This window comes from Lagopus leucura, unplaced genomic scaffold (genome assembly GCF_019238085.1).
Source record: "Lagopus leucura isolate 7727_CA_CO unplaced genomic scaffold, USGS_WTPT01 Super-Scaffold_100026, whole genome shotgun sequence".
Taxonomy (NCBI): domain Eukaryota; kingdom Metazoa; phylum Chordata; class Aves; order Galliformes; family Phasianidae; genus Lagopus; species Lagopus leucura.
Window position 1 is genome coordinate 647,898 of NW_024962277.1, and position 17,435 is coordinate 665,332.

The 17,435-nt window shown below is 42.6% G+C and overlaps 1 protein-coding gene across 7 annotated transcripts in view; it reads right to left on the reverse strand.

Annotated features, from left to right (window-relative positions):
* The window catches only part of SLC6A6 (solute carrier family 6 member 6), a 114,244-nt gene that overhangs the window by 83,401 nt on the left and 13,408 nt on the right, over window positions 1-17,435 (reverse strand). For 5 of the 7 annotated variants that reach the window (XM_042880168.1, XM_042880174.1, XM_042880172.1 and 2 more), the window contains one exon: window positions 8,588-8,683. The exons of 1 other annotated variant lie outside the window; for it this stretch is intronic. The gene's annotated coding sequence lies outside the window, so the exon portion shown is untranslated. Of the gene's footprint in view, window positions 1-2,530; window positions 2,560-8,587; window positions 8,684-17,435 lie in introns of those variants that run through there. One more of the 7 variants, XM_042880175.1, reaches the window with a different exon arrangement.

Below are 17,435 nucleotides of genomic sequence, written 5' to 3' on the forward strand. Positions count from 1 at the left end.
CAACACAAGAGCCTTATGGCTCCTATGGCTTTCTGAGACCTTTTTTTATTCACAACACTTCCATTGCCTGAACCCAAATCCTTCCTATCCTCCAACCCTGGCAAAGACAATCTGTAGCCAAGCAACAGCCCCTTAACTTTTCCTTCTGGACACACAGAAGCTGTTGTTTCACTGCTGAATGAAGTCAGGTTTCATCAGCTAGTCTACCGATTTGCAGATTCGGGTGGCTGTCACAGGCTTGCCACCATCAGCCTCTCTGCCACACACCACTTGGGCCCTTTGGCCTGGCCTGTGCAGTGGCTCCTTAAAGCCATGCTGATCAGGGAACCGAGCTGGTTGAAATGAATTGGAAAAAGAAAAGAAAAGAGAAGAAAGCAAGGTCCTTCTTACAGGGTACTTTGTTCATGGGTTTTGATCCTTATCAGTTCCTGGTATGGCTTGCTGCAGAGTCACAAAAATTGTTATTTAGGCACAACTAGAGTGAAATGTTGGTGCAAACATCAGAGATGGAAACACCTCAAAGTACTGTTACTACTGAAGCTTCCTTGTCTTCAATCCACGGGCAGCGTTTCCTATCTCTGACTGACATTACCCACGAGATAACGGTAACTTTCCAGTAAACAGCCAATTCATTTCACAATTTGCACATCATGACACATCCCCCACATACCAGAAAATCAGCTCTACAAACTCCTTTAGGGCCTTAAAAGATTCCTCATGCTTCAGTTTTAATTTTTAAATGACCATAAGCATTCGACTGAGCTGTAAGCAATTAAAACAAGACATAGCTTTGGCAATAAACAAAATATTTTCCCCAGAATTTGCTTAGCTGCCCCATTCATGGACCTGTGCCTTTGGAATGGGGAACGCTCTGGGATTCCAAAGAACACAAATAACAACAACATCAAGACATTCCATTTTACTGAACGAAACAGTGATATACCAAAACACTCATGATACATTATCACTGCCTGTGCAGGAGTGTGGGTGGGAGGCTGCAAGAAGAGACAGATAGAACAGCTCCTACACGTGCTTTTTTCCTCTGTGCTGCTATTTGCCTTCTGCCCAAGAAGCGCAGCAAATATATTAATATCCAACTGAAAAATGAGCTGAGGTAATTCTATCTATGAGCATGTGATTGGTCCTGCTGCCTCAAATGTTTTCCCTCTTGGTCCGTATCTGAATCTCACACTGACTGACTCACACTGCAGCCACATACGTCACTACTACCCAGCAGCATCAGACCATCATTTGTTTCCTTTTGGAACGGGATGTTCTATAACAGCTCCAACTCCCACTCGACAGTTTATGAAATTGCAGTTCTTTCACATGCCTCCTTTGTTCCTTGTTTATGAGGTGTTAAAGCAGGAGCAGAAGCGGCCTGAGCTCAGGGATGCTGCATCTGAAACCAAAGGGATTTGGCTTTTAGGAGGATGGAAGTGAGATGGTTCTTGGTACATTGTGGAGTTTGTACTTGACACAGGCAAACAAGGGCAAAACTGTTGCTTCCAGCATTGCTGCTTGAAGTACATCCCCGCATCTCATCTGCAGGGCTCCTTGCACAGCCAGGGAGAAATTACACCATACAGGAAAGTAGAAGCCATGGACAAGCTGGCAGAGCCATTAAAGCAGAACCAGCTCTGCTGCTGAGCTCCTGAGTGTGATGGTCAATATGCAACACTCCCTGTTAAGCACTGGCTGGTTTGCTCTTCTCCTCCTATGATGCTATCATAGAAACAAAAAGCTTGGAAGAGACCTCTGTGATCAACTAGTCCAATTATCAACCTATTTTCACCTGTGTTTAGCCAGCACAGCCATTCCTAGTGAAAAGGTCAAAACCAAAAAAAAAAAGAAAAAAATCTCTTATTTTCTACTACTGACAATGAAAGGGGAAAAGATGATTTGGAGAGAATTCAGAAAAGTGAGACATATTTCCAAACTGCACGTAGCATTTCTCTAAGAAACAGAAAAAGAAACAGAAAACCCTAATAGTCAATGGAGGTGTTTAATCTGACCTCTTGGACCTCTGTCCAATTTACATTCACCAAGGTTAAATAAATAAGCATTAAAAAACCCAAAGCTATAGCACTGTCCTGCATGGAGCCAAGACCTTAGTAAAGAGGCTCAAGTCACACGCACATTTCCTTTGACCTAGAGGCCAAGCACAGCTCTGTCCAGACCCAATTATTAAGTGAAAAGACCTTCATGGCTGCACTAACTTGCATTCATCTGCCTGAGAAATCTTTAGAAACCACTGCAAAATCACATCATGACAGCTTGGTGCTCACTGCAACACCCTCACATGCAGCAGGGGCTGGGGAGAGCAGTAAGTGCTCCTGCCCTGGAGTATTTTTGGGACAGCCCCAGGAAGCATCCTAGTAAGCTTCAGGCAGTGCTGCAGTGCAGGAATCACACTGAGCAGGCTCTCAGTGCCAGCCCTGGAGCTTTGGCAGCCATTAGGACAAAAGAATCTTTAAATGCAAGCCATTATCACCTTACAGACGTCACCTACACCTTCACCTGGACTTACCTGGCTTGATCTGGAGGGCAGTGTTCCTCTCGACATTCAAAATGAACGCATGCACTAATGAATACGAGGCGTCTCGTGCACAGGGTATTGTTCTGGATTTCGGATTTCTTCGGGGTTGTCTTGGCAACAGAGAGGGTTTGCTGCTAGAGGTGTGTGAAACACTGGGCAACAAAAAGCAAAGCGGTTCCCAATTGCTTCATTCCATCACCTGGTCAAACTGGACCAGACTTCAGCCTGCTGGGATGCCGTTCGTCAGCAGGGCAGCTGCTTTTCCCTCCCACCAAAGCACTGCAATTTGGAAAAGAGCAAAAATAACCTTCCTCTCTGAGAAACGATGTCTGCTCAGACATCCTGACCTCTTCTGTTCACTTTCTCCCTTCACAACAAGGAGTACATCCCTGGAAAGCAACAGAACAAATTATGGATGGTATTCAGCAAAATTAGTTGGCTCGGTTTGTTGCTTGGTTTTGTTGAGTGATTTTAATTTCAGTTATGGAAATTCTAAGCAATTTCAGTGAAGCCAATGGGGTTACCTTGGGCAAATTCCAGTATAAATGAGTTTGCCAGTTAGCCCCAATTTGAGCAACTCTCATCTGCATGGAGAGAGGAGAAACTGACCAGCAGCATCCACCCTGCTCACTCTCTTACTGAGCACACAACTTCATTCACTGCACTTCATGAGGTCCAGGAATTAGTCTGGAAAGCTTTTAAAGCATCTTTAGAGGCAATTTCACATCACTTATTCATGTCACTTGCCTTTATTTTTACTTACTGAAGGCATTAAAAAAATTAACCCAGACAGCTGTTCAAATTCCTCTATTTTTCATGTAGCAAAAGGAAAAAAAGTCTGAACAGCTGTATCAGTAAAACACAAACCAGGTGGCCTCCCTAAGGCAAAGTTTGTATGAAATCTGTAAGATAATGTTTTTATTATCTGAGTTATTGTATTTCGTTTTTATTGCTTTGCTCTTGTGGATTCTTAAAGAGGCACTGGACATTTATTTCTCACCTTCCTCCTCAACTTGCAACATTTGAGCCCTACTGTAACTCAACACAGATGATAGTGTGATATTCTTCTAGATGTGTGAAAAATCACTCTTTCAGCATAATATCCCTGAATATATTCCAAGGTCTTAAATGAGATTTAAGGCTGGGTGAGAAGCAGTTTCACAGATTTGGCCTTTCTATGGGGCCCAAACCCTCCACCTTGTTCAGCCACCCAAGCTCATCTGCTAAATCCCTTCCACACAAGCCCTGCAAAGAGTGTGCTAGGACTGCTATAGTGTGGCTTGCTGATTTGTGCCATTGTTTTCCATAAATTGCTTATTGATGCTTTCTCGCCCAACTTCCATCCTTGGATTAAGAACTCCGTGGGTAATATTGCTAATTCTAAATCCCTATCCAATCCAATCCAATCAAGTTATATTGTTGAAGTTGCTTTTAAACTTACAGAATAACAATAACGTATAGCAAAATATCTGAAATTTGTTTTTCTTTTTTTTTGCTTAAGAAATAAAATATCTAAAAATACTTGCACATGAGAAGGACCATCTTCCAGGGGAAAACACAACAGAAACACCACTGAGTCTAAAGGAGAATTCCATTCTCCTCTAAATGATTTGCTTTTGGTATGCCTTCCTCATGTTCAGTAGGTGGATGCAATTCCCCATCTATGTACTAAGCCTGTGTTATTGCAATTCCAGCATGATATATGTTTATTTGGAGTCTAACAAGATCATGAATCAGGAAATAGCACTGTACTTTATATTATGTATTTATTTATTGTGTTAGGATGAAATTTACCTGGGTCTAGAGAACAAAATTAGGCTGTTATAGCCCTTGGTTTCACATAAGTTATTTTCCTCTCAGTGCCTATGCCCTGTGGACAGAAATTTATTTCATCTGTACTGAATAAGAATTCTTCCATTCTCTCACAGCTAAGGCAGCCTCCAGATATCATTTCTATACCTTATCTCATACATCCAATTTTGTATCTATTACCTGAATGCCTGAAAATATCTCACATAACACCAACAATCACAGAGTGGAAATGTCCACAGTTTGTGGGAGATTTTCTTTGTTCCTATTCAATCCTTTGGTAACGAAAAAAATCCCTGCTCATTAGTTTGGTGTCTTTGGTGACCCTGTCATACTTCTGACCTCCACCTACCCATTGGCTTCTATGAGCTGAGTGGTCATTGGAAAGAGGAACAGTCTATGGGACTCCAATTTGCAAAATCACGGTTGTTTTCTGAATGTGACACACAGTGAGCAATGAAAAAAGACCTTAACTGGAAGATGTATTAATACATGTAAAAATAGGGGAAGTGAAGTGGAAAATTACATTACAGAATATAAGAGAGCTTGATGTATTTAATAATACAACAGTAATTATCTTTAATAATACTAAAAATATCACAAAAAATATTATGACTGCTCTGTTAAGTGCTCAGACTCTGATTGCTGTATTTGATAACTCTGCAAGAATTTAAGTCTCAAGGTCTTTCTTTGTGAGATTAGGTAGCATTTTTACACAAAATGCAGGAGAGAAGTCAAACAAATGACAAACTTATTTCATACAGAGGAGTTATAAAATCATCAAGCAAGTAAAAGTTTATTCAGTTAATTGGCAAACACCCAGCAAGGATTTCACAACACTGTCAGCAGGGTGCTGAAATACTAAAACAAATAAGCAAACAAAAAAAAAAGCCCAACCGCCAGCTACCAAGTGCTCAGTTCCAGAGAAGTGCTCTTATTTAAGAAATACTTTCTTGAGTATTTTTAGATAAGTTGCCATTTATCAGCACATAATTACGTTCTTCCTGGAAGCAAGGTCCATGCTCAACACATCCTAAAATTCACCATTTTCTGATTTCTTCTTGCTCAAGCACCAGGAACATAGGAAGAGTGGAAGCAATATATACAGCCATGAGGTGTACTAAAATAATATTTGTATATCATTTAGTGACTCGAGCTAAGACAGTGAGCATCAGAGTGGGGTGAATTAACCAGCTGTGGCTTCTGTCACTACTTTATTTGGACAGAGAAATTTCTTAAGGTGGATGGATGTTCACACAAAGCAGGAGCACAAAGAGGCTCATGAGAAATTTGGAAAACCCCGTAATAAAATGAAATCAAGGTATAACCTTTGTGAAGATAATGAAAGAATACCACTGACATCCAGTAAAACCCTGGTGTAATTGTGTTGGTCATGGAGCCTTCTTTGAAACAGAACGTTTCTGAATTTCTGCTCCACGATGAACCTTAGGAATAATCTGGAAATCTAGGAAATACTTCACCTTACCTTCCTGCACACACAGGAGTACAGCAACAATGCAAGTGTAAACACCACTGGTGCCAAATATTTCATTTGTCAACGTGCAACGATGCATTTTGTATCAGGATTACATTATAACCAAGATTAATTATAGTTATTACTGAAAGAGAACAGGGCTGTCTCCAGCAACTCTTTAACAACAACAAAAATTACTTATTTAAATAGCAAAATGTAGCTCACAAGCTTTGTTTGCACTGGGAAGCTCCTGCAAACAGCTGACCCACCAGTGTTCACACAAAACAAATGGTACCACAGCTGCTTTTAATCTGCTAGATACTAGAGGGTATCTCCACCCTGGGAAACAGCACCAGGTTTTTGAAGAAGGAGCTACCTGTTGATAAAGATTTTATGAGAATTGTAACTTTTCAGCAAAACAAGCAATCACTGAGTGTACCCCAGGTTCTCTTAGGAGTAGGGAAACATCTCGCCACCATTGTGTCAAGGAAACTATCATGCAGTAAGAATTCAAGCTAAGTCTTGAGTGGCACTAAGAGCATGAATTACACTACAAGGTAGCTTGCACCAACTGTACCAACTGACTGCTCCAAAGAATGCTTCTGACCAACACATTCAGGCCTGCTTTCTTGCTTAGAAAGAGAAAACAATCCCTGTAAAAAAGCAAAAACTCATGGCTGTCATACTCAAAAGACACACTAAGAGCAGGATTCAGCCCAGTAAAACAGAAAAGCATAAGTAACATGCACCACTTGAGTCTTGGTGAATCCTACCATGACAAAAACTTTTTCATTAGAAGTAAATTTCACTAACTGAGTAATGAGGCAGACTCTCCTTCCAACAACAGGATGAGACCTTTCTGAGTCAAATATAGTTTATAAGGTCAAAGTCATTAAGCGTGGCTGAGCAATCATGGCAAGTGAACCCATCACTACTAAGTGATGTAAAAAAAAAACCAAACACATGAAGAAAACCAAAAGCTTAAAATTTGGAACAGTACCGAGACTGAACAACTTTACTTTTTACACAAACAATTTGTCATAAGGAACAAAAACACTAAATGTGACAAGGAAACTCTTTTGCTGAAAACTACACGTCCAAGTTACATGATTGCATTGCTTGTGCTCCCTGCTCCTCTTCCTCCTCCTGGGTTTCTATCTAGGAAACACTTTTCAAAACATGCTGGTTCAGGTACCTCTTTCAGAATCTCAGTGCTCAAAGGTTTATTACTATAAATGCTTCAACTATAAAATTTCTAAGGAAATTACACTATCATCTTTTCCTGCTGAGTCTCATCTAGGAATTTAAAATCCTCTAGTGTAGGAGAAGGCTCTGATCACAAACTTTATTTTGCTTTTCCATTAAAAGCAAAAGAGGAAAATTTAGGTGAAAAACTCCAAAGTCTGGGAAAGGAAGACAGGAAACAGCAAGACCAGAGAGGTTGAAAACCAGTACCACATTGCTGAGTCTGGAAAATACGAATGTTTGCTCAAGGCAAAGTACATCACCAACTTTGTTTTGGTACAAGAAGATGATAAATAGCACACTAAGATTGCACAGATTTATTATTAGTAGGGTTTTGGTTGTTGTTTGTTTGTTTTTCCTACCTTATTAGTTTTTGAACCTGAATAACACTAACAGCTCAATGTTGAGCTTACAGTCACGCAAATCCTCCTTACTCCTGCAAGAAGTTACAGTGGCTTCCAGAAGATTATTTTTCTGCACACCAACATCACCCTTGAACATTACCATCTAGATCTGGCCTTCAAGCTTGTCACATTATGTATAATGTTTACATAATAGCTACTATCTAAAAATCAGCAGTTTTGATGTGATTGAGGTATTTCATTACCTCACAGGAAGCACACACAATGAATCAGCAGTAGCACATGCAAGAGATGCTCTGTCATTCAGGATCGCTATACTCAGTGGCATGCTATCAAAGATAACATCCAGCTTCTGGAACAAGGAAAACAAAACACCAACTAATACAGAACGTTAAAGCCAAATAGAATTTTCCCTGTTCATCCCACCTCCAGAGAATTGCAACTAACACTACAGAAGAGGTTAAATGAAATCTTGCTGAGTCCTACATGCAACCCATTTGCAAATACAGCAATGTGAGATTTGCCTGAAGTTCAAGGTAAGCCCTCTTCTTTGTTCCGAGAAAGAATAATAAATGTTAACGATAAGATGTGCAAGAGAATGAACCTCTGAGATTCTAGCCTAAAGATCTGCATGAGGTCTCATACATTTATGGTAAGCATCAACACTGATGGACTCCAGAGGAGAAAAATATTGTATTACCTACAAAGCACATGGTTTACAAACTGCTTCTTTCTATCTGTACACAAAGAAGTGAAACAGAGCATTCATCTTGTAGAACTTGTAAAATTCAAAGTTTAAAGCCAAAGAAAACAACCAAGGTAAGAGCTGATCAGCCAAGTCAAATGTTCCTTTACTTAGCAAACAAGACTCTTACAAGTCAGTACTGGGTGTTAGATATGGATTTGGTTCAGCAAAGATCAATTGATGAGTATGGGCTTGAATCACGTCAACATTACAGGCAACACGTGTTGGTAAGGGATTTGGGTACTAGCCGTATTTTTGTACTCTGTTCCCTAAGAATGCAGCAGGTCCACGCAATTTCAGTAAACTAAAGGCCTGGTGTGACCCACAGCAGCTTCTCATGAAGGACACAGTAATTCGAGTGCACTCTGCCCAAAAGCCTGCTGGAAGCCATTGGTTTCTTGGTACATTCCTACCTTAAAGCAGGGAGCCATCACGGGTGACAGTGGAGGTGCATTGAAGAGTAATTCAGCTCCAGGCAAAATCAGAATAGGTCTCTCCTAACGTAGACTCTGAATGCAAAATTGCAGAAGATATGACTAGTAAATACCAAATGGTTAGACATGACAAACACACACTTGAGGAATATTCAGAAACAGAACAGTAATTTCATTACATTACATTACTGACAGCATTCTAATATATAAGACTCTGCTTCTCCCAGCATTCAGTCCTGGGACACATGGCTGGATGCTCCAGGTCCAACCCTTTTCCAGCTGGTCAGACACCAGAAGCAACACATAGCTCTGGTAATGGGGAACCTGCGGGTCTAGGTGTCTGACCATGCAGAGCAGCCAGAGGAAGTCTTTAGCTGCTGAAACACTACCCTCATACCTACTCCCTGTCCTCTTCAAGACCACAGCAGAAAAGGATGTGGGTAAAACAAAACTAGCCTGGTCACAGACTGCCTGTTGGGGTCCATCATGTTAAGTATTTTGGAGCTGAAGTTAGATAACATTTGAGAAAATTTTGAGGCATGTTCAGTCTGGGGAAAAAGAGGCTGAGGGGAGATCTTATTGCTCTTTTCCAATATCTGAAAGGTGCAATGAGAGGGGGGTTGGTCTCTTCTCACTGGTGACAGGACAAGGGGAAATGGCTTCAAGTTGTGCCAGGGTAAGTTTAGGTTGGATATCAGGAAACGCTTCTTTACAGAAAGGGTTGTTAAGCACTGGAATAGGCTCCCCAGGGAGGCTGTTGAGTCACCATCCCTGGATGCATTTAAAAACCATTTAGATGTGGTGCTCAGGGACATGACTTAGCGGAGGGTTGTTAGTTAGGGTAGTATGGTTAGGTCATGGTTGGACTCAATGATCTTTGAGGTCTTTTCCAACTTGAGCGATTCTATGATTAAAAGGGAAAGAAACTGAATAATTAAGAGGAAAAAAACATCTGGTATAAGACACAGAACAGCTCTAAGGAAAAGAAGTAACAACAAACAAGCTCTGCAGTCAAGGAAAGGGTAAAATCTTGGCCCTATCAAAGTCAGCAGGATGTTTGCCAGAAAGCTGTAGGCAGCTTGTTTTATCCAGGATTTTTAATTAGTGATTAAATGATTCAATGGCAAGTTGGCTGTTTTAAGAAGGAAAGAATCATAGAATAGCTCCAGCATGCCTCTCCCTACCCACTCCTTGGGAGGTACAGATCAGGTTTTTATTTATAGGAGACTTGACAGGTATTTCATTGAACCTTAGTTGAAATCTGCAGTTTCCCAGGCCCCGCCTCCTTCCCCAGTTTGGGGATGAAGATAGGAAACACCTGCTAATGACACCAGAAACATAACAAACAGCAAAAGCCATGCGTCAGCAGAAAGCACGTTGAAAGCCTGGTTTCTCTAATACAGATTGAGTTCATCTAATGGTGGTTAGCATATATGGAAAAAATAGGATGGTGCATTCTTTTAATTGGCACAAATCTGAACGTCTGTGAATGTTCTGGAGTGACAAATAAATAAGGCATTTCCCTGCTGAAGAGGCAAGTCTCTTTGTTACAAGCCCTGCAACCCAAACGGTCTATTCATACCACACACATCCCTTATTTTGCATTATTTTTCTGCTTTTCTCAGTCTCCTTCTGCTTTTCCCACTCCAAAGTACATGGGTTTCTATGGAAACAAAACACGTCATCGGAATGGCCAGAACTTGGTGACATCCCTAAGTGCAGAGCGAAAATGCAATCTGAATAACTGTTCTGCAATTTACAGCATGAGCTCAGAAAGGCAGTGGGTGATTATCCTGTGCACGTGTGTGTACATGTGTTCGCGTGGGCGCCTGCCTGTGCACGCACGCATGCCTTGTTCTGCACCATCTACACACATGCAACGCCACCGGCTTCACGGGGCAGCAGAAGGCTTTGCAGAATCTGTCCCATCTTATTCTGTTTTAACATAGCTGAAAATTACTTTGACAGCTGAATAGGTTCTTTGTTTATAACTCGTTCCTCGCTGACTCTGCTGCATTATGTAGCTTTGCAAAGAGGTTACTTTGTCAAGAACTGAACATATATGGTCTGAGCATGAACAGTTCAGCACGATGAACTGCATTCATTTTGTACGACTTGCAGCACTGCAGTCTTGCTGCCTTTAATGCGTTTGCTTTTCTCTGCAGGTTTTGCTTTCTGATCTTGTGTTTCTTTTAAATTTTCCTGGGGTTTTTGGGATCACCTTCTTTATCCTTTCCCACACAGACAGAATTTTCATTATGTCAATTTTCAGTATGTTGGAATGCTGTATTGTACAAAGATTTTGGCTGTGCATAACAGGGATTATCGTTATTGAGTTAGCTAATTATCCACCTGCAAATGTCCTGCTGCCACCCAAAACTGCTATGGTTTTGTTACTATTTGAATTACTATTTCAATACCAGAGAGGTGCTGGGTGTCCCATCCCTGGAGACACCCAGGTCAGGCTGGATGGGCTCTGAGCACCTGATGGAGCTGTATGGTCCCTCCCTGTTCATTGGGTTGGCCCAAATGGCCATTAAGGGTCCCTTCCAACTCAAATGATTCTATGGTCTGTGAAAATGGATGCCACAGTTTCTTACTGCATTGCTTCGTCCCTAGCCTAAAAGCAGCTCCGAATAGGCAGATCTCCTGGTTTGCATGGAAACTGCCTGGACTCTTGCAGTACAGTTATGTGTGAGTGAGTTGTTTGTCTGTACAAAGCCTTATTGATAACACTAAAGCAAAACCAGACTGCATGGCGTTACTGGCAGTCTCAGGGCCTTGCACCATGCACTGGGCTGCTACCTCCAGTGGTGCTTGAGCTGATTGCGTTGGTCATCTCTTATCACTGTTGCTGTTTCTATGTCTAACCATGGCTTGTCCAGAAATTACATTATTTCAGATTTACTCTGTGTCCCATTCGGCACAAACTCAGGATATTTTTCTCTGGTTTCTTCCACTCTTCCTCCTCTGCATTTTCAATAAATAATATTAATTCTGATGGGCAGATGATATGGTCCAGTGTAAAGATGACTAAAAACAATTGATTGTACTAATGGAAAATTCCTATTGACTTTGTAGTAAGCATTACACTGATCTCCTGTGGGCTGGAGACGGAGATCTTTACATAGAGTCATCACTGGAAAGGATTTCTAGTGCAGGAAACAGAGCTGAGCCCTGAAGCACATTGCATTTCAACAGTTTCTGCTCAGCCCATCAGCTGGCACATCTCCAGTTCACAATGTGCCCCATGTTTTGCACTGAGCAGTGTTTCACCACTTCTCAAAATACCAACCCTACAAAAACAGAGGGGAAGTTTGTCAGACAGACAAATCCCTCCTTATCTTTCAGTCATAACCATCATCCACTTCAGATGATTTAAAGAAATTTGCACATATTTACCTTTAAAAAGCAGTCAAGGGAAATAGACTTCTTTGCAAGTTGCTGTTTGAAAACAGAAGCTGAGAAAGATTCTTCCCAACCTTATTTGCTCCCACTCATACTCTTAATGTGCATAGATTTCACAAATGTTGGCACACCGTTTGCTGATTTGTCGAATATATAGAAGTTTTAATTCACCATCTGTGTGGAAGTTCTTTGTACCAGAAACTAGTGGCTTCACTAATGAATTCCTTATCTTCTGCCCTTTCAGTGAATGACAAACTGCTGCCTGTAGCCTATAGGAAAAATGCCAGTGACCATGCGACATTCAGGTAATCACAGAAAGATGAAAGGCCGCACAGGCGGCTAAGGAACAGAATTGTTCTTATTCAGGGAATTTTCAGATTTAGCAAGAAGTCATGAGATCTGCAGGGAGTCAGTAAATTTCCACAGCTGGGTTCTGTTCTTCACCCCCCTTGTGGCAAACTCTGCTGAACCACCAAACATGTCTCAATCAGCCTGAAACCTGCATGATCCCTTGGAAAATCCCAGGCAGCAGCTGGATGGTGTTAGCCTAGGTACCAGGAAAGGCAGTGGTGATTCGCACCATCACCATTTCTGTGCTTTGGTGGGAGAGGGTCGAGGTCAACAGGACAAGACACACAAAAGGGATTGTGCAAAAAAGAGAATGAGAGGAAAGGACAGTCGTGGTTTGCAAGGGAGATGTAAATAGTTTCCGGGATTGGAGGGCCTAGATGTACAGAAAATGAGAAGTAGAGGGGGGAAGGAAGGTGTGTCATCAACCGGCAGCATGATCTTCTTGGAGTAAATAAAACAGCTTTGTGTGTGCCAAGCGTGTCCCTCACTTTCCTTTTAGAGAGAGCCCAATGCTGTTAGGATCCCAGGTGCTTGATTTCCATGTTCACATACCCTGACGTGCATGAATTGGACTATCTTTTTGTAAGGCAATAGCTAATAGTGAGCTAAATACATCTCACAAAGAGGGGCATCCATGGGCCACCGAGAGTCAGACTACAATTATATAAGAAAAACTCACTTTTCTTTTAGAAAAGGCCAGTTTTCTAAAAATCACCTTACATTTTTGGCCCTCGAAATGGGTCAGTGCATAACTCAGGCATGCAGCTCAGATCAGGTGCTGCAGTTTGGAGAAACAGCAACATTTCAAATAGGGTATCAGTCAAGAAGGGGCAAATAAAATTCAGAGGAATACGCTGCAAGCTAGAAGGCAAGTCACAACACAGCAGAATCAGGTCAATCCAGCTATCAATGAAATGATGAATTTACCCCATTGGCTTTATGATATTGTTGTGTTTTTTCTCTAAGACTGCACATGTAAATATGCCAGGGCAATACTACTTTTGACTTTCCACTGGCTCACCAAGTTCAGCTGACTGGTTTACATCAAATTCGTCATAAACATAAGACGTATGCTTCTTGACAAATGCTTGTGCTTATGCTTCTTGACAAAGCAAGCTTGGGGGATGCAGAACCACAAGTCCAGTTCTGGGGGCCCACATGGCAATGAACATGGGAATCCTAACCAGGATTTGCAAATGGATCAAAGCGTTTAAGACTGCATTTGCGGAGCTGAATAACTAAAGGAAGCTCAGCCATCCGTAGGGCATTTCAAGTTCTCCCTCAGCAGGGCAAAAAGGCAGCATTAGGGAAGGGATCTCCATGGCCTGACAGCCGCTACCCTCGCTTGAATGCTGTGAAGCTCTTTCAGTTCTGCAGATAGTAGTTCTGTAAACAGGAATTACCTTTGGACCCTTAAAAAACCTCACGTACTATATCATTCTGGAACGGCGCTAATCTCTATTGTGGAGGTCAAAGCAAGCTTTCTATTATAGGCTCTTTGGTACACACCTACTTCCCAGCCACTCACTTGCAGGGAACAAAATCCAGCCGGTCAGAATGCCCTGTGTGTAACAGGATGCCAGAGCAGGAGCTCCAGAGCAGGAGCTTGAGGCAATGCGGGTGAGGCACTTTGAAGCCATGAGACCTCCAGGCTGGAGACGGAGCCCTGTGTGAGGCAGTGCTGGCTCAGCGCCACTGCAGAAGAGGCAGTTTTCTATTTGCTCCTTGCAAAGGACAATGGCCTATTCAGGGACAATACCAGCTGGAGAGGCCCCTGCTTCACATCCTACCCAACATCCAGCACAGCCTTACTATGGTGCTCCACATGAGAGCAAGTGCTCTCATGGTCTCCTTCTGCTATGTGTTTGCCTTCACAGAGTCCATCCTGATAGCACTTAGGACACATAGAATCCAGGTAAGATTGGGCCTCGTGGTTACACTCACAAAGTCCCAACCTTGCAGTCACGTGGACTGGAGCGATGCCCTAAAGCACAAACACTGATAGCTGGGGTGTGGTAAAGCTGGGGGTTAGCTGAAGACCCTCAGCTTCTCTTTCTTTACACATTTTCTGTGTATTTTCCTAGGGGTCTGGAGCGCACATTGCTTGTGCTGATAAACTTATCAGCAGCAGAATGAAACATCCGTTTCATTTGCACTGTTTACAGACAACATATTTCTCTAGTTGGTGAGTTGGGATTGAGTGAACACACTGAGTCTGTTTTCCACCTGTCCTCATCAGCACTCCTCTTAGCACCAAGCTGCACATCAGGAGATGGGGGATGGATGCTGCCCTGGGGCCTTTCCCTGCCCTGATGCCAAAGTCCTCTACCCCTGCATGCACCCTTCCCAGCCCCAACCCCTGGCGATGAGGAAAGGCCATGGCACAGTATGTGGACTCCGATTACATCTCCAAACAGGAGGAGCACACAATCGGTGGGAGCCGCCTGCTTTCTAGCCCCTTTGTGCTCAGGGGCAGAAATACAAATAAGTCTCCGTGTCTTTTTCCTGCTTATGTGAACAGAGATCCGTTTTTCAATAGCAGGCCCCAACAGATAAGTATTCACTTTGCCTGGTATTTATTTTCTGGGGGAAGGCCTTTCATTGCCTCTCAAGACAGTACCCTGCAGCACCTGGGAGTGCAGGTAGAGCCATGATCCAGGGATGCTTCCACACCTGCTGCAGTGCCACACCACCCACATGCAGCCTGGGCACACCCAGCCACGGGGCCGTGCTTTTGCACAACTCAGAGCCAGTTTGCAGAGCTCAGAGATTCGGCTGAAGCATCGTGCCATGACCATAGGATGGGTGATGGCATCCCAGTGAATTCTCAACTCGTTTGCTTTTGTCTTCATTGTCTGGTCTCATCTCTTGGGTTGTCTCACAGAGAATGGGACCATAAATTTTATGAGCAAGTTTTCCCTCTTAAATAAATTACATAACACAACCATTATGTTTGTGTTGTATCAGAAAGACCACAGAGAGAGAAGTGGTAGGAATGGCAACAATCCTCCAACAAGCTGCAGCACAGCCCCGGCACTGCTGGCAGCACCGCGCCCAGCCTTCACCCCTCTGCATGTAACATCACGCACCGCACGAAACAGCAACGCAGAGCCCGGCCAAGGCAGAACGTGGAGCAGGGAGCGATTGCCTTTCCTCTGCCTGAACTCACCAAGAGGGCTGTTTCTAAAATCACTCATTCCAAAAAGCGCTCGGTGGCCAATCCAGCAGTGCGTGTGCCATACGAGTGGGGGTCCTGCAGACAACTCACAGGATGAAGGCTCAGACATGAACTTTATTATGTTACTGTACTTGGGGAATTTCTTGGGTTATTTCCTAAGTGTTTTCTAGGTGACTTCCTTGTTGCTAGGTCAAAACATGGCCTTGCCTAAACCTCAATTTGCCCATGTATATTTAAAAGGAATGCAACGGGTCAATTTCTTCCCTGCTTTGACTTGATCAAGAATTCACACAACACCTCTCCCATTTACAGCCAGGAAGGATTTTGCAACCCCCAAATGCACAGCATCTGAGAAGTACCTCATGCTGTTATAGGAAGTTCAACAGGAGCACGTGTGAAACGTGGACAGGAACCAGACTAGATTAAAAAAAGGATGTGCTGAGGGTTGGGTGTTGGGGTTGTCTGCCCTTAATAGCAAAAAGATGCACTATCTGCTATTGGCTGGGTATTTTGGTTGGTTGGTTGTTTTTTATCAGCTTGCCAGTTTAGGACTAGGAATACCTTCATATTTCACAATCCTCTGAAATCTCCAGAAGTGTTATAGGAACAGAGATTGCACTAAGCAGCATCCCAGAGCTGACTGTTCCCCTACCTGACATACTGTAGTACATCCCTGCCTCATTGGTTGCCACTCCACAACTATTTGTGCCTCTGCACTCAACATCCTGTTGCATGATGTCATTACATGGAATACTGATAAAACCAGGACAGTCCTAAAGCATATATATGTGGGATCTGATAAAGGGAAAGCTGCTGCGAACAGACAGTGCGAACAGACATAGAGGCTTTGTGGAGTCCTGAATCTGAATCAACACACATAGTTATCAGGTTTCAGTTGGTAAAAGGGATTGTCTGCAGCACCACATATATGAAGGATGAAGTTTCTTTGAAAGGGGGCTCTTGTGAGCTGGTGCATTACATCACATTCAGACCGAGCCATCAGCAGCTCATCGGTTGACCTCTGGCTCTGATTCTCAATACCTAGAAGCATCTGGCATGAAGAAAACCCTCAGAGAAGGCACAGGAAAAGAAAGATCTGCACTAATTAAGCTATGCAAAATGCTTTGGAGAAGGCTGCTCCACTTCGAGGATATCCTGATATTTCCGAGCCATTACAAGTAACAGCGGCAGAAAATTTTCATGAAATCATTTTGTGGTGTGTTTAACTGAGACATCAAGGAAAGGAAATCAGTAGAATTCAAAATCAATTTCTCCCCTACAGCTAAAACATGTCAACTTGGATGACTTAGAAAATATTCCTAGCCACTAATGTGTCTTTATTTTGATTACACAGGAGGTAAATCACCCTCATAAGCATGGTGGAAAACCACATTGACCTGGTACATTTATGATGAATTTCTTGCTCACAGTGCAGATGTAAATGAAATAACTCTATTGCCACATCCTGCTTAGCACTTAAACACCATTTCTATCATTTATTTCCATCATTTGAACTTAAGAACACAGGGGAATTTTCTGAATGTTACAACTGAAAAGTATTTATTTCTTAGACTGAACCTGTAAAAATGCAACCCCTTTTAATAGTTATCAATGATGAACTCAGAGCAAGGCCGAAGGCCCTGCATGTTTAGGAATTCCAGGTTTAGTTCATGTTCATCACATCAGCAATAGCTTCATCCTCTGTCAAACCGCCTTTTGTACTTCTCCATGGTGATGAAGATAAAAGGAACTGGTTGTGATCAGGATGGAAGACTCACAACTAATAAAAGTCCTTCCCACCCAGATTGGTGGCAGAAGAAAGCACTAACAGAAAGGACAGGATTCACAGCGTCTAACGCTGCTTTGTACCTCCATGTATTTAACTCATAT